The sequence below is a fragment of the Scomber japonicus genome, chromosome 19 (genome assembly GCF_027409825.1).
Source record: "Scomber japonicus isolate fScoJap1 chromosome 19, fScoJap1.pri, whole genome shotgun sequence".
NCBI classification, from domain to species: domain Eukaryota; kingdom Metazoa; phylum Chordata; class Actinopteri; order Scombriformes; family Scombridae; genus Scomber; species Scomber japonicus.
In genome coordinates this window covers 22,260,594-22,279,534 of record NC_070596.1, presented here as the reverse complement: position 1 = coordinate 22,279,534, position 18,941 = coordinate 22,260,594, and positions in this window count along the sequence as shown.

Below are 18,941 nucleotides of genomic sequence, written 5' to 3'. Positions count from 1 at the left end.
TTCGGTCTTTATGCTAAGCTAAGCTAACTGTCTGTATTTTCTTATTGTTTTCCTTTTTTTAATGTTTCCTCTGCTGAACACTGATGCCTTGAAAACATTAAATAATGCTGTTTTTAAAAGTCTCCTCTAAAAGGAATAGTTTGACATTTTGGGAAAAGTCATTTTTATGTTGTGTAAGTGCTGGTAAGCTCACTCACTAGCTGTTCTCCTGCATTTTCAGTCTTTATGCTAAGCTAAGCTAACTGACTGCTATCTGTAGCCTTATATTTAGACAGATATGAGTGGTAGCTCATCTGACTCTGTGCAATAAAGCGAATAAGCATGTTTCCCCAAATTTCACACTATTCTATCAAATATTCATTATGAAGTATAATGCGAAATATCTAATGTGGTTTACTGTTTGTTATATTTCGATCCTCCTTCTTACAGTTGGAGTGTTTCATAGCCAAATTATGGAATAAAGAAAAAAGAATCATGAGTACAATGTATACAAATATTTGCGGAAACCCAAATTATAAGATTACTACAGATATCATTTATTTATTATATTTATCTTGTCCATTTGTACAATAAAAATTTGAGGTCAGGTTGGCTACATTCACTAAATATCGGCTTTAGAGAAACAATCCAACACAAGAGCTAGGACTGATCTTATCATTACAAACCTCTTACACTTGAGCCATATCACTTGGAATTACTAAAGTGATGAAATGTCTCAGATGCTTGAGCTCCTCAACGAGTTGTTGATTTAAAGGGGAAAAAAAGAAAAAACAATTTCAACAGCTGCAACTCATATCAACAAGTAACGAAGCAGAAGAGGCAGAGTTCAGGAAGAAGAAGAAGAAATGTGGAGGATATGAAGATGGAGAATCAGCAGAAATGAATGCATGGATCATTAGCCTGGGAGTAAATTGACACCATATTGGACAAGCTGGACAGACAGATTGAGTTATTCTATTTGGCAGAAGACAGCACTTTTAATTTAAGCAGGAACTCAGGAAATTACCCCTTTACTTTAGACAAAATGACTTTCATCTGGAAACATTCTTGCTTCTTTTGCTGGTTAACATTTAAATACCCAGCATCATGTCTTCCCCATAACTTATGAGAGGGTTACGCTAGTTTGCTGACTGAATGTTAAAATACTTTATTTCTCTGGCAGGTTCTCAGTTGGGTAAAATAAATAAATAGATCTATGTTTTCACAGGCAGCATCTTTGTCATTTTTTTTTTATAAAAACGGTAACCTGCCACAAAAAATCCGTGAGAGGTATTTGCCACGGTAACCAGTTGAGACATGAAAGGGAATGTATGCTTTGGATTTATGTTGCATAGGAATGATTGTGTAAGTTGAAAGTTATGTTCTGGAGACGTTTCTGCAGAGATGAACAGATAAAGAAAAAAAAGCGGGGGAAAGTGGAATAACTTGTCATGCAATAGCGAAAGACGAATTCAAACTATTATCTGTGTGTGTGGGGTTTTTAAGTCTGTGTTTTATTTCAGGTGTATATTAGTTAAGCAATCTAATGAGCTGGATGCTGATGTAACATACAGATTCTATTAATAAATCAGGTTATAAATGCAATGCTTCAAATATAATCCTTCTAGTTAAAGCTGCAAAGACTCACATTTTTTCATCATCAGTAGTTCAAATGAGTGTGTAATGAAAAATGGGTTGCTTCTTGTGGCAATCTTCCAACACTTAGTTTTGGCTTCAAAACTCTCAGATTAACAGTTTTTGTCAATTTCACAGAAATCCTTAGGGAGAAAATTTCATCTGAATTCTGCTGTGATATTATTTTTCTTTTCATAGTGAAAAATGGGTCTGTGATTCATTTTGAAGGTTTACATAATAGCTGTAATTTAGGTGGTTATGCTTATAATTTAAACAAGACTGGATCACCTTTGTCTGGAAATATAAAGTGGTTATGTTTCGTTTAAAAATTCCAAAAATATTTGAAAGGGAAAATATTACTGTAGCCAAAAAACATGCAGTGGATTTGTCTTGAGTTAAGTAATCAGAAGAAACTTGTGTCTGGGATTTGATGTTATTACTGTCTCATTATACTGTACTTCTCAGAAGTGAGACAACGGTTCTGTGCTCTAAATAATTTAACATTGTGCTGCAAAGAAAATGTAAAATATACTTAATATCAACAAGTTCCTGTTTTTGGTAAGAGGATTTTTGTCAGGCAAGCTGTTACACTTTTTTCCACTTTTTAAGCTAAGTTAAGGTAACTAATTGCTTGTGTTACTTCATATTTTCTGTACAGACATTACAGTGATAGTAAATTTCTCATTTGCGATCAAGCAAGGAAGCTAATAAGAATTTTTAACTCAGACTCTAAACATCTGTTAAAGACTGTTAAAACTTGAACAGCAGCAACTCCTCCCCCCTCCCTTCCCCTCTCCACGAACATGAACTGCAATAGTTTCTGATATAGTTTTCTTTTTCCCTGTGGGAGCGGCTGGAGGTGGAAGCCATGGCCCACTTTTGTCAGTCATTGTCAGTCACTACTGTCTGTTTACGGCTATCTCCGTGGGATCATGGATGTACTATAATGCCGTGGATCCACAACAGACTCTCTTCCGGGTGGGGGTGCGAGCGCGATTACGTAATGCGGAAGGGGCAAACAGTCAGGTCGCTCAGCCAATCATATCATTTGGACCGAATGATATGATTGGTCAGAGTTTTCACAAAATATGATGACAAAAGGGAATAATGATTAGTTTCTATGCCTGGTGGATCTCTCTAACATTTTAGAGTGCCATTACCTTATTAATAGCGTTTTAACCTAAACAAAAAAACGTGTAAAAATGTAATTTACCACACTATTTTATCACCAGGTATCAGTAAATTGAGGACACATTACAGATATTGCATAGTTGTCATGTGAATATAGTGTGACCAGCAGCACATAAAAAAAGACTCTGATCCGAGGAGCATCACTGCCAAATCTTGCAGCATAGTCTTGTCAGCCACTGGTCCTTGTTTCCGTGGGAAAGGAGTCAGAGCTACACAGCACTCTTCATGACCTCGACCGGACTTCGTCTGTGATCAGGATGTAAGCTTTGGTGTCCCATCCTGACCAGGAACTCAAGGCCAAATAATTAGAGTGTGATCTATTGAAGATAAAAGTTTTCCCAGAGAAAGTGGGGACATTTAATGCTTTAATAACTCCACTGTGGCGAGTATGTTTATGGGCATGTGTGATAATTCACTCCTCTTTATTTTGCACCACTGCCCTACTTTGTCTCAAGAGGAGTGAGAATCTGTGTGGGATTGCTCCTTCAGATTATCCAGCAGAGCACTTTGTTTGTCAGGAGCTGTTGAAGGCAGTCTGCCATGTGTAATGCTGCTGGAATGATGGATCAGGAGACAGCTGTATTGTTGCACAGGCACAACTTTAAAAAGGATTTCCTAGCACTGTTGGCCATATGCTGTCCCTGTGCTTTTAAACACTGCCGAGTAGTATTTATCTTAACTCTATCATATGTTTTTTTGTCTTATCATGCACATTTCCAGGTCTATATATATTTATACTCTGGGCTAGGTGCTCTGGTTCAATCAGCAGCGAAACTGTATATGCACATGAGGGTAAACAATGCATGAATCCATTTCCTAATATTGCATTTCCTGAAATACTGTAATGGCTGTTTGCAAAGGATTTGCTGTGTCATGCTGGATGAATCTGTACATTTCTGAATGGGAATCAGTCAGTGTTAGGGGCTGTATCATACACATTTTGAGGTTTATGTTTATATTTGTTGCTGTACTAGAAGATATTTGCCTGATTTACAGGAAAAATCAAACTCCTTATTCATCTCATATTCCTTTATGCAGTCCCTCCCTCAATTCAGCCTCTGTCTGAAACAGGTAGTTTCAGCTCCTGTCTCTTTAAGCCCCGCCTCCCGATGAGCCCACTCACTTCTTATTGGCTAGTGTCCAGAGATACATAAACAAATAGTAGTAGTACTAGTATTAGAATGATTTCACTTCTTTTTCTTGTTCTTAACTCAAAATATACATTTCTGAAACACATCTGTACATGTTTGGAGCTGAATCCTAAACAACCTTAGTGACAAAGAAGACAGAATGGACGTATGGGCGTGAACAAACAATCTGAGGCCATCACAAGGATAAGTAGAGAGGAAGTGTTGCAAACAAAGCCAAACCATTCTGAAAGTTTTGCTTTCGTCATTCAGGGCAGACTGAAGCCCTGGATTTTGACATAGAGGGAGCATTCACCCCACCTCAAGTTTTAGAACTTTGACTATGTTTATTATAAATATCCAACATCATAACAGTATACAAATAACAGAAAATCAACAAAAGCATGATAAGTCCCTTTTAAAACCTCAAACTGTTTCTTCCAGGGAGAGGTGCTTCAAAACTTCCATGGTGTTCATGCACCAAGCATGAATTAAGTGTGTTTACTTGGCCAAGTTACCCAAAGATAAACCGTTGCTTGTCATAATTTCCTAAGAGATTTATAGTATTTCTCTTTGTGGTTTTAATCAATTTTAATTTATCACTAGACGAGGTGTGAGATTAGAAGATTTGGTGGCTCTTTTAGGGGCATCAATATGACAAACTGCACATAGCTGCCCACTAGCTGCTCCCATGTGATGTTAATATGCGTCCTGAATTTGCCCTGACGATTTCAAAAAGCATTTCGAAAACATTCCCAAGGATGCCTGTCCCTTGGCCTTTTAAAAGTTGGCCTTACTTGGTTTTGTAAACAGTCTGCCTAAAAAACGCTGTGGGCTTGGAAGGAGGATCAGTAACATGCTGGCATCCACGCTAGCAGAAGACAATAACACTGGCCAGGCCTGACCGCTAGTGCCACACAGCCCAGAGTACACTTAGCAGACACACCATGGTTCAGGTTATGTTGAGATGTTGAGATATACACAGACATACAGAGAGTGACCTCTGACAGTAAAAATGTTTCAATGTTTAAACTGGAAGGTCATGTTTCAAATAAATATTTCTCTTGAAATTGGAAAGTGTCAATTACGCCAACGACAACACCATGAAATATCAGCTAATGACTATATATGTGTAATAAAACTGGAGGTCTTTAATGAGGACACAGAGGTTATTGCCACTGTATTTTGTCGGGGACCTGAACCGCGATTTAAAGTACCACCTAGTGCTTTTTTAAAAGGCGGAAAGTAATATTTTTTTGATTCAGTGGCCTTGAATTTTACAAAGACAAAGGAAGAAATACATGAATAAGTAAAACCATTTAATGTAATAGTATTTTCCCAGGCATAGTAGAGAACAAGAGTTTATACCTGAAGTTATGTTATTACAGAATTGTTGACTCTCTCCACAAGTTCAAACATCCACTCCTTGGTGTAGTCTTGTGTCATATAATTTAACAGTTTTGCTTGGCGAAGAAGAAAATATTAGGGTGTTCCTTCCTTTAATAGTCCCTCTGGGAATAAGAAACTGTAAACACTCAAGACAGTTTATTGGGAGACTTTTTAATTTAATTAATAAGCCTCCATACTTTGCAAAGCATAGAGGTGACTCAGCTTCTTACTACTTGGCTGGTTGGGCAATATCACCAGAGTTGACACAGAGGCTCTTCATTGTATTTGGTTAAACCCTTTAGCTGCTTCCCCTCTTTCTCCACAGCTTATGCAGCATTTCAGGGAAGGACACTTTTACCACTTTACTTTTACCATATATTCAGTCATAATGCTCACTCCCTTCAAAGAAACACTTTATTTTAACCACTATAGAACATTTATAAGCGGTAAACAATTATTACATGGTTTATAACACACTATAATGAATGTAAGCAGATATAAGGGCAGTTGTGAAGTATCCCTAATTTAATGGCTGTAATCATATCAAATGTCTTCATATTTAACATTAATATGAATTGTATAGACGTAAGCATTTATTTAAAAATACTTCCTCATCACTCTCTGTGACTGGTTCAGCTAAAAGTTCCCAGAGGAAAGACGTAAGCGGACCTAGAGTAAAGAATGTTTTTATTCAAACTGCTGTTTCAAAAGTCAAGAATGTAAATTGAAGCTCAACTTGACTTTTTTAACATTTATAAACAATGTTAATTCATATGTGTAATAAATACAGTAATAAAACACTGTGAATCTACCTGTATCTCCTTATTATTATATTGTAGTGTGCCAATAACAATTAAGCAAATGTTAAAATGATGTTTGTAAGTGCTAAAGAAAGGAATAAAGTCAAATGTTACTGTTGTCATACTTTAGCCATGGCTCCCTGCAAAGAATCTGATGGGGTTTTTTTTGTTTTTTTTTTTATCAACCATGGTTTTGGCTGGTAATAATTCACTTAATTGCTAACATACAGTATTTCAACATCTGTATATACTATGTATTTTAGTACATACAAAACTCCCGCCTCTGTTTATAGGTAATCAAAGTAAAAGAAAATGATCCATCACATTTACAGAAGGTTTCATTTACCCATTTCAATTTTCCACTTCCCCTCCTAAGTGGGGAAAAGTTCAAAACAAAGTTCACACATTCTTACTGGCATTATTTTATTATTTTCCTGAAAATATAAACTGTGAAATGATGTGTTTGTGTCTTATTTGACTCATTTATGTGTTTGTTTGACATTATTGTTTCGGTAAATGTTCGTTTTTCTGTCCAGTGATGCATGTGCTTGTCCAATTCGCTCAATTAACTTTTCAAATACTAAATTTCCAGTAAAGACCATTTCCAGACAGGCTCTATATTCAGCATCACAGCTCTGCTTAGATGTGAGTGCACCTGACCCAGATGTCAGGCCTGACCTGCTGTGACATAAATAACAAATTAAATAGAGACCTTTCCGCTCATTTCTGATTATATCAGCTTTGTGAATGTGTTAAAGAATCTCTAAATGTTTGTCAGACTTGAAATGGGTAGGAACAGTTTGAGGAAATGTAATTATAAGTCTGAAATACCTGGGAATGAAAACACATTGCTGTTGGTTCACTGGAAATAGATTACACATTTGCAAAAAACCCTGTAAAAACCCTTTGAGGGAAGAAAGATCAAAGTGATGTGAGGTATGTGTCAGTGTTTCAGATTCCCGTATTCATATAATTGGATTTACAAATGAAATAGACTCATTTTAGATCAGCATGTTGTTACACAGCTCAATATTTGTTTGTTTGGATCTCTTTTAGCTAATATCCCAAGAATCCATCTTAAAATCACAATAAAACTTTTTTCAGAATGCTAAATATACTATAATGTTTACACGTTATTATATTACACTTGCTTATACACACACACTCAATTAAACTTAATCATACACAAATACACAGTATGTACACATACACAGTTTTCAACAAAAGCATCTGCATATATTTAATCTGGTGAATAATCTGATCTGTGTACTGTAACATGATAAGAACATACTGTACAGTCCGCAACACTTCAAATATTAGTCATAATGTAAATACATTACTGTATTAAGCTCCATTGTTTGATAGTACTGTAAATAAAGGTAGGTAGGCCTACTCGATTCTGGTTTTATTCTTGGTAATGCGTCATGATTTTTATCTGTACTTCTTATATTGACTTTGGGTGTATGTCATTCCAGTTCCAGTTTGTCTTCAATACTTAGTGGTCTTCATACAAATTGTGTATCTGAATGTTGTCTCAAATTCTTTAATTTCCTCCCAGCTGACTCTTCATAATATTAAACTCAAATGAGCATCTTTTCTAAGAGGGCTGTGTGGATTTAAGGTACCAATACACTTCATCAGGAGTCACTGGTCAAAAAGCTTCGGAACCCACCCCTCCCCCCATTCACTTACTTGAAGGGGTCTGCATTGGTCCGAGAACTTCTGACTATCACGCTCAACCTCACACAGCGATTTTGTGAGGATGTGAGAAGGGTAGGGTAGGGTTTGAATCTCTCTCTTAAGTTCCTGTTTTCATTCTTTACACAACAATCTTTGACACTTCTGGTGTTTTCGACGAATAGCAACACTATGAATATCTTCCAGGAGAAGCTGTCTGAAAATGTCTTCTTATATTTAAGCAATCACAGCATTTTCCCTTCATTTCTTAATGTAGTCCTCTGGAACAGATGTAAACACTGCTGATTTCCAAAATGGGTGGACAGCATGTCATACAAAACAATTATTTTCTAGCAAAACAAGGTCCAAACCTCTGTGTAAAATATTTGGCTGTTTAGCTGGAAAAATGCCTTAGTGTTAGCTAGTCTCTAATGTAGTCTATCTGCTGCCATGTGGTGAGCATGCTGCATTCAGTCTGAGCTTGTCTTCTGAGAATAAAGACGCCTTAGGCACCTGGAAATTATACTGATAAGAGCAATTAGCTAGTTTTGCTAAAATGTGCTAACAGACCATTTATCGTAATCAAGTAACATTAAACATTAGACTTAACAAAATATTATAAGACTGGTCCCCGAGCAGAGGAGAGAAGCAGCTGAGCAAAGTATCAATCAACACCCACACAGACATCTAAGCAACCTTAAGGCTTCAAATCTTGTTAATGACGCAATCATTTCCAAAATGACCATCAGCACACTTATAGGTATTTAGAGATTGAGACCATAACGACTTATTGAAAAAAATGATGGACTTGGTATTTCCAGAGAGAAGTTGACGCTGTTTGAATGAGACATCTAGCAACTATCTGTGACATTGTACTTAAAGGTTTTTGCCACTTGATCATCTACACCTCTCTAAAACAAAAACTTGAATTAGAATTTATTGCAGTTCTGGTGTAATAAAGTGCATTAATTTGAGCTAAGTTTACAAAATAAACTAGTGCATATTGTACTTAACAATTGATTGATTGACTTTATTCGAGAATGTGCATATAATACTAAATTTCATCAGGATATAGCAAAAGAAAATAATCTCTGCAGTGACTCTCAGGAACTTATCTGAGATGGGATCCACTCCAGTGCTCAGCATAAAACTGGGACAAATAACATAGCAGAGTACATAAAAATATGTTAATGTTTATTTAATGTTGATGGCGATCAGTTGTTACCATTGTAACAGCAGTGCAGTGTAAATTAAACAACCTATCAGTTTAATTAATACCTATCTAAACTGTTTCATAGGGTAGGTCAAAGTAAAGTCAGCCAAAGGAGAGTGGGCGTATAGTGTGGTCAAGACCTTTGGATGAACATCAGTCATCCTGCTGGTGGATAAGGAGCCAGATAAGAACTGATTGGGCCTCTAAACTGACAGGAACCAGAACAGAGAGCAACATAGCAAAGAACAGCACAGTATGGAGACATGTGAGGGTTTGCTCTGTTCAGCACAGAACATCTTTCAGCATTAAAAGACAGGACCACAGGAAGGGCTGTGCTGATAAACAGGACGTATTTTGCATTACACTGGAAATTATTAGTTGTTGTGCTATAATCCTAATAATGGATAGAGCATTGAGCTGATTTATATTTAATGTTATATTGCATATCATCATTTTAAAAGGACTTTCATTATGTCTACCCCTTTCTGTAATTAATGTTAAACTATATGTCTGGCTGCATTCATTGGTTTCATAGTCGTGCAGAGCAAAGTGCACTGGTAAATATGTTTTCCATTTCTGTGGTTTGATGTAACGGGAGAAAACTCTGACATGTAGTCTTTGTGTTTTCCTTCAGTTTGCTTACATCACTAAGCAGAGTTGGCTCTATTAAGCGCTCTAGCACAGTGTGATGTCGGGAAGGGAGCTGCCATATGTGATATTATGCTGCAGGTGCCAAGTATATCCAGTCAAATGGTTTCAGTGGACTTAATGTAACCCACTGTTGTCTTAATGCTCTTGGTGAAATGGAAACAGTTGGCATGCAAAGCAAACAGAGACCACATGTAGATTCAGCACATGTGCACATACAAAAATGCACAAATTCCTTACTTTAACACAAAATGTAACATCAGTTCTAAATGCCTCTCTTACTTTATATATTAATCTTTATATTAATCTTTATTTCAAAGGAAAAGTCTATGGAGCAAATCGACATTTTGGGAAATACATTTGTTGGCGTTCTTGCTGAGAGTCACATGATAAGATCAATATCACTCTCATATCTGTATGAAACTACATCCAGCTGTCAGTTGATTTAGCTTACCATAAAGATTGGAAATGGATGAAATAGTTAGTCTAGCTTTGTCCAAAGGTTAAAGGATACAGCTGGCAATTTTCTATATTTTCTTTGCAATAAATATCATGTGCAAAAATCAACAACAAACGGATGTACGTCAAGTGATCAAGTATTGTGTGTGTTTATCCAAAGTCTGAGTACAACATCAAGAGGTTGTGATATGTAGCACAACAACCAAAGCACTGTAAAACTAAAACACAGATGGTGTCTGTCTTACAAGCAACTACTCTATCTGAAAATCACTGTTATTAGTCTTGGAGCCATTTCTAAAGAAAAACTCCCCCATGACCGTTATCTTCATGGTGAAAGAACATATCACCCAGTGCAACAACATCGTACATTAACATGTTTCTAATTCTTCAGATACACACAATACCTGTAGATTAATTCATCGTTAGTTTGGCTCTGCACATGAGAATTGTTGATAATAAATCATCAGCCTTATCCTTCCTAAAAACCGGCCTACTAACACATCTAAAGCTCACGTATTAAAATGTTATAATGCAGTTTAAGTCTTAAGTCTAAGTGTCAATATGGTGGTTTTATGGTGGGTTATTTGCGTCAAGACTCCAGGAAGTGACTGCTTTAGGGTAGCCAAATCTCACACTCATAACTCCCTGTTAAACCACACTGTCATGTTTTGATACTTCAGAATATACAAACGAGATATAAGGTGTTAGTGAGATTCAGATGTGCCGGCAGGTGGATTTTGTACTGCTGAACAAAGCCAGGCTAGCTGTTCCCTCCTGCCTCCAGTTTTTATGCTAACGTAGCTAAGCTAACCAGTGACTCGCTATAGTTAATATTTACCATACAGATGTAAGAGTGATGTTAATCTTCTTCTCTAACTCTTGGCAACAGAATGGATAAGTGTTTTTCTCAAAAAGCCCAAAACTATTCCTTTGACCTTCTGACCTTAGAGAAGTGGCACGAAACAAAAATGTCTTCACTTCCCAAAACTGTGCTGCACATGTCAAAAACTTTAATTGACCCTTATTGAGACAGAAGTACAAAAAATAACATATCCACAGAGGAGTCAGCAGTTTCCTTCCTTTGCAGGTGTCATTTTTGTTATGTTGTAGCACTACAGCACCACTCTCTGGTTGTATTTTGATGTCCCACTACAGAAGTTCAGATAATAAGCAGGACAACCAAACAACCAAGACCTCACAGACTGCACTTCTCTGTGTTTTTCCTAATTTGCTCAAAGGTCACAGCCGAAACCTCTACTCAGTGTGTACTTTCCAGGTGAAGACAAGTTTGAGCAGTTTAAGAAAGAATCAGAGAGGAAGTGCATGTTGTAATGATCGTGGCTTCACCAGGGTAAAGCCAGTGATGTGATGCTGACTCAAAAGATTAAGCACAGAGATAGCGAACAGAGCTTTCGTGGGCGGCCGTTTAAATGTTCTAACGGGTAGCTTTACCTGTGAGGGATGCGGGATGTTTATTTAACAACTTGTGCTCACCTCCACAAAGTTTAGTCATTATGATCAATGCCCACAACAGTAAGAAGAAAAGCTGGCAGTTTAGGAGAGGGCGTAGTTGTAATAACATCCTCAGTGTGTAATTCATTCAGATGTCACTTCAGGACAAGGTTGTATAGTGGAATCATGTTTCAGGTGTTCACTAAGAGTAATATTTTGGAATGCTAACATGTAAAAACAGGAGAGCGTAACTCATGAAGTCATGGAAAACACATTTTGTTAACAGTGTATCCAGTGTATGACAAACTGTCTAGAGTGATAACCAGGTTTTCTCTGCTTCAGGAGGAACACCTTTGTCCCTTTAACAGTAGCAATCAGTAGCAGTAACATCAACACTGATAACTTAAAACTAAAACATTGAAAGTGACTAAACTACGGCGTGCCACACTGCCAAGAAAAAGCAGCACAATGAAGTCAGATAATCATAATCAGATTCTCTACCCACATCTTACCAAAACACACATTTCCAGAACGAAACTAAATTTACAAAATTACAAACAGAACTAATATACTGTCAAAACTACTGAATAAACTAAGGTTATGTGTGCTATCATTTATCTGTTTCATGAAGGCCAACATCAACTAAATGAAGAGACAATATAAACTTTATTTTAAGGTATGTGATTGCAGTGGGGTTACTGATATTTAACAAACAGACCCAAAAATATTCAAGTAAAGATGTAGATACATTTATTGTCCTATTTATTCTGGCATGATATCTACAGGTGCAATGACAATTATTGTGCACTTGTGGATTTTGGACTCCATTTTTCCCCCCACTTTGCTCATTTATATGATTTGGGTTGCGAACTGGAACAGTCCTTTAAAGATACAAGCGGGGTTGTATCTTTAAAGGGCTGTCTTATATGATTAACAGCTTGCAATGTTGTGTAATTAAGCTAATATCCATGTATAGCCTTGGGCACGTTGATGTATGCTAGTTTGTTATATAGAGATGTTGTGTTTTCTGGATTTAGGGGTTTTCTACTGTGTGTTGTCCTTCCTCTGTTCCTGTACTTATTTTCCTCCTTTGCCAATCTACACACCTGCCCCGTATCTAGCCGTGTCAGTCCTGCCCCGCTCCCTGTGTTTTCCCTAACTAATTGGCTTCCTGTCTGTTATCCTGTTTCATCACCTCAGTCCCCTCTCCTGAGGTTCTCCACCCATCTCCCCACCTGCACCTCCTAGTACTGGCTTTCTGTACTGTATTTGTTGGATCCTATGCTCTGGTATGTTTTGCTTTGCTTTGTTATGTCTTGTTTAGTTCTGTTAAGTCCTGTCTGTTTTAAACTGTTTTGCTTTGCTGGCAACACTTGTCGCTGTGCCTGGACTTGGGTCCACTTGCCTGCCAAACCGTAATTATAATGAATAAAAACACAGAAAAAATTACAATGTTAAAATCTGTTTTGACATAGTTGATGTGAATTAATGCAGGTGAATAGTAGCAGTGACATATCTATAAAGTGACAAAGTGGAAGAATTAATGCAAAGTATATCAAAAAACTGCAGAGTGGCTTTTCTAAGTAAAGGGAGGAGTATAGTATAATCAGGAATACTGTTTGTGGTGTTATTTCAAATAAAGTTTTACAAAAAATGTAAGCCCTAACACTTTATTGATAAAATAAGAATGGGATTATTTTGCCATGTTCTCTATTTTACCACAAGGGGGTGCTGTCAGTCTAATAATATCAATGCCTCTCTTGCAGGATACTGGACAACTACCCATAGAGTCTCGACTAAAAGAAAATCTCTGATGCATTAACAACAGATGACATTATGAAACATTTTCTGCTGTATCATCCTAGAATTTAGTCTCCACGTCAGCAATGCAGATTTTTTTCTTTCTAAATATAGAATCCTGGCATCTGGATATTGCTCAACCACCTTAAATCAAATTGCCTCCTGGGATCATTACCAAAAAGCAATTGCACCTCACTACTGCCAATAATACCTTTTCTTTTCTCAGCCTCAACAGGAGATCACTTAGTAAAGTGCAGATTAGAGGGCTGTGTGGAGAGGCTATTGACTTTGTAGTGAGTCCCTTTGAGTGCCAGCCTTAAAAAAAAAAAATCTGACAGGCTTTATATCACACTAACAAAAGGAAAGCTTCTAGTGTTAAACAATGTACTGAATATTCATATGTCAATCTGTTTATTTTTGAATACATGTACCTAACAGCTTTGTCATGCAATAAAATGTGCTACGTTACATTTTCTGCAAATGGTTAATATACTCTAGAGCCGGTTTGGCTGTTTTAAATCTAAGCAGCCATGTTACATGCCCAGCAGTCGTCTAGCACAGACACAACAGGGTTCAGCTGGTTCAGACAGGCGCGTGCACACACACATACGCACACACACACACACACACACACACACATATTGCTGCTGTGCACAGACTCAGCTTGTCTGCAAAAGCAGGTCAGACGTTTGTATTTTTTGTCCGGCATTTTAAAATGATATGATACCTATTCATAATGTTGAACAGAATAACTTCTGGACAAGAATGAAGGGTTAAAAAAGAAGATTAAACATAGCTCTGTTATGTCATAACTGAGCATGTACATCTCTCTGTGTGCTCATATGAACTTCATTGATTGAACTCACTTCCCGTCTGCCTCTCTGCTTCTGTCTCTCCCAGTTCATTGCATGTTCAGACACCCACCCACGCACACACACTCACAAACAAACTGGTGTGACACATTGGTGTTGTCACCTCAGCAGGGTGCAGACTGGCCCAGAGAAATACCACCAAGATACCAAGCTGGGAAGAGCGAGGGACTCCTCAGTGACGGCGTGCAGTCAGTGCACCTGTACATCCCTCTCTAGGATCTTATTTTGTCCTTGACTTGACATCAAAACCTACAGTAATTTTAAGATTAAGTCATGCATGTAGACAATTTGTTTTTTCATTTTCCTACTCTCTTCGGAGGTTTGCTCTATTTTCTGTATAAAACTAATTTCTGTATAAAACATTTACATGTGATGTTGAGGTTTAACTGAATATTGCAGTACCAGAACAGTACATCTGTTTTCTGATTGCAGTTCACAATCCTCTGCACCACACCAACCAAGACACTCTTTCTTGCTTTCAATCATTCCTCTGATTTGTACATATGTCATAAATGTCAACAACAGCCCAGCAGGTGTAGCTGTTAAAGATAGCAACATGGATGTGATGGAGGGGTTCTTGTCAGTGAAAACATCCTTTACTCACTGCAGACACATGCCATTAGAAGTAGAAGTCATGCATTTAAAATCTTATGTGAAAGTATACCTAAGTATTATCAGCAAAATGCACTTCAATTGTCAAAAATACTCACATTACAGCAAAATAGCCTATATCATTGTTATATCATTGCATATTTTACTTTTGACTGATGCATTGACATTTAAGCAGCATTTCAATGTAATTTTAACTAGTTTATGCACTGCATGGTATTAAATGAAGTGGCATGAACAATCCTGACTGAAATGTAGTGGAATAGAATTACTAAAACCAAAACTGAAATACACAATTGCAGTAATTGTACCTCAGAATTATACTTTTATATCACTGGTTAGTGCACAACTGATCCAAATACCGCCTTCATTTCCTGAACTGAATAACATATAACTCATGTTTATACAGAGATGCATTGTATACAGTAAAGACCTTCCTCAAGGTGAAAACATTTACTTGTCAAAAACATGTTGGCTGCGTTTCAATTAGCTGTGCTACTGTTGGGCCCTGGTTTTGTAGATGCTGGCACTAGAATAGCCTTCTAGGTTATCTAAATAGTATGTATTATATTAATGTTATTAAATGTACCTGTGTTTTTACTACTATATCAAAGTGTGTAACTGGAATAAATATAGTAATATTTCCCTGTTTTCCATCATGCAATTACAGCATGCCATTGTGTGCCAACTGCGCACAGGAGGAGCCTGCAAGATGCAGCCAGTGGAAAGATGTTCTACCCACAAACCCACTCTCTTTGCCATGGTAATAGGGTCTTAATTGTGGGCCTGTGCCAAGTCAGTGCAGATGGCCGTCTCCGTACCAACAAATCATGAACTCAACCCTTTAGTATTATATGTAATTATGTTGCTTTACAGGTATATATGGCATTTATATTTTTCTGTCACAGGAAGTGCCCAGTAACCATGGTAGGTATTTTGATGCAATCTGATAACAATAATGTTATTTTCAAATTGATTAACAGTAAAACAGATTCATCAATAATACAAAATATTTTTCGAGATATAACACATAATAAAACCATAAAAGAAATAAAACCCCAAAACAAGTTAAAAACAGAACATTTTAGGAAAAGGTTTCTGATAAAAAGTTAATTAAAGTAATAATAGTATTGAATAGTATTGAATAATAAATACCCTGAGATGTTCAGGCAGGGAGTTCCAAAGATACAGAAAACGCTTGCCCACCCTGAATAACAAAGTGACTGGTTGGATCAATCAGGAGACCCTGCCTGAAGATCTCAGGCTGCAATGACACCATTTAAAAACATAACTAAGGGTCTGATCATGCAAAGCAAAACCTCAGTGATGCCAATTTCCTGGAGTTTGTTAAAAGCATGGCAGCAACATATTGAATCAGCTGGATGCGGGTAGCTGACATTTAGGCTGAAGTAAGGAATAGTGCAGTAGTCCGACTGTAAAAACATAGATTACTGTCTCAACAGCTACAACTGTTTTAATCAATTTGTCACAATTTTAGCAACTGTCCTCAGTTTAAGGAAACATGATTGGACTATCCTGGATATTTATTTTTTTATTATTTTTTTTCACGGGTATTTTCGACTAACCTGGATATTTGGTTGTCTAACAAGAGATGCGCACACACATACACACACCAATATCACCAGGTTTAAGGGGAATATAAAGTTGTGCATCGTCAGCATATACATGCAAATGAATGCTGTGTTAATGAAATATGTGGCCCACTGGTAGTATGTAAAATAAAAATAAAAGAAATGAACCCTTCTGAGACTCCAAAGGTTAGGAGGGCAGCGGTGAAAAAAGCCCTTCCAATTTCAACAGTGTCCTTTCTATCACAAAAGTGGTACCAAAACCAAAAGTCCTAGTAAATTTGAGAGGTTTACAGCATCAAACACAGAACCCATATCAAGCAAGAACACTAACCAGTGTCTACAGATGGCAGTGAATCATTGGCCACCTTGATGGCAGGAACAAAGGAACAAACGCTATGCAAAACAGTATACAAAACAATGGAAAAGGACAACCTCGGAAGTCGTTTGCACTTTGCTGACAGGGACGTACCTCAGTTAGACTGAAAAACACTCATACCAAGGTGCATCATATCAAATTTAATGCAAATGAGCAGCATTTGTCAGCTGAAAGAGGTGTGGCTAACAACACTTTGATATGTGAATTTTCAAAGCAATATGAGAGTACAAAGAGCGCTCTGACACAACAGGTGTAAAAATAAACTACCCCATTATTTAATATGTAAAGTGCAACAGAACTGACAACATCTCCAAATGGATAGATAATTGGTTAGAATGATAAACAGTTCATTTGAAACAACCAACAGAGATGTGTAAGGCATATACAGTGCATATGGGATTGAAATTAGATTTAGCCTACTGTAATATAAACCACTTCAGTAAAGTTATCATCAACCTAATTCCATTTATTTTTATTGTTCTGTTTATTTACTGAATAATGTGTCAGTTTCCAGACACACCCAGTACAGTACAGTACACAGTATATCTAACTTCTTTGTGGTATTTATATGTGACCTGAGGCATCACAGGATTTGATGTTTTGTAAGATCCATGAGGATTTAGGGTTTCTGAATTATTAAAATCCTTCCACGTTCATTTTTGAGCTGCCTGTCAACACACACACAATAAATGCATGTGTGCAGGCAAAATCCTGAAGCAGTCTTATCTATCACTGCTCCTCCCAAAAACAACATGTATGTGTATGCTCCAACACACACAGACACAACATGTTCACCCCATCATTGTCTGTGTCTGGAAGACTTTTGGTGGAAGCCTTTTGTATTTTTAATGCCTTCCTTCTTTCAGGCTGCATATAATGAATGTTTGATACAACCTCCCATGGCCTTGGGAGAATATGACCGAGTCCAGCCCACCATGCCACAAAGGCCCTGAAATATTCACATCCAGCAGCTGCTGAGTGGACTCCTGTTCCTGATAGTCTTTTTAAGTCAATATAACACACCTGCAGTGACCCCATCCATGAGACTGTATCACATCAATAAGGGCTTGCCAGAGGGAAATCCAGCCAGGTTTTTTGTTCTTGCAACAGTTTTGAAGTATGTCTGCTTTCACAGAGGGCAAAGTTTCAGCTGCTAGACTATCCTCACGGGGAAGCTGAGCATCTTTTATGTTCATATCATAAGACAGAGTGGCTTGTTATTCACTGCCAACTATATTTAACATCTACACATACTGTACACGCACATGCTATTTCCTTTCCTTTAAAAGATGACAGACTGGAATCTTGTGATCTCTGTTCTTTTCATTTGCTATTCATTTGTAGTTGTCCATCGTTAACCCCCACCTGATTTGATATTTCTTTCTTCCAGCTGAAATCATTTAGACTTTTCGAAGCATTCCACAATCAAAAGGGTTTCTTTTTAGTTATTCTTCAAGTGAATCTCTTGAAATGAAAGTGAACCGGCACATTAGACTGTCAGGTATCGACCTGAGGGAACTCAAAGATGGAAGACTGTGCTGTCGCTGTTTCATTCATATATTTATCAAAGATGGATACTGTGATAAGACATCCATATCTATAGTATGTGTATGTTCTCTACATACAGAATGAATGATACTGGTTAGGCTAGAAGACAAACTCTGTGCATATGGGGATATATGAATGGACAATGCATGCATCCCTTTCTTGATATTGTACTATATAAACTGTGTAAACATATACTACCTTAAAGAGATAGGATTGTTTTGATTTGCTGTGTCATGTTGGAAGAATTTATGTGCTTGTCTGACGAATTGAGCATTTAGGATCCATCTATCAATCAGTGTTTAAAGGGGACGAATCATACATATTTACATGGTCTATAATAATAACCTGGAAAAAACTCATTGGCCATTTATGCAGCCCCTCAGTTCAGTCTCCGTCTGTGACAGGTGATTTTCGCTCCTGTCTCTTTAAGCCTCCCTCCTGATGAGCCCAATCTGTTCTGACTGATTAAGTCCTTGAAGCTTCCCCTCAGCTGTAGTAGGTGCTAGGATTTCACTTCTTTTTGTTGTTGTTTACTCAAAAAGGAAAATTCCCAAATACATTTCTACATGTTTGA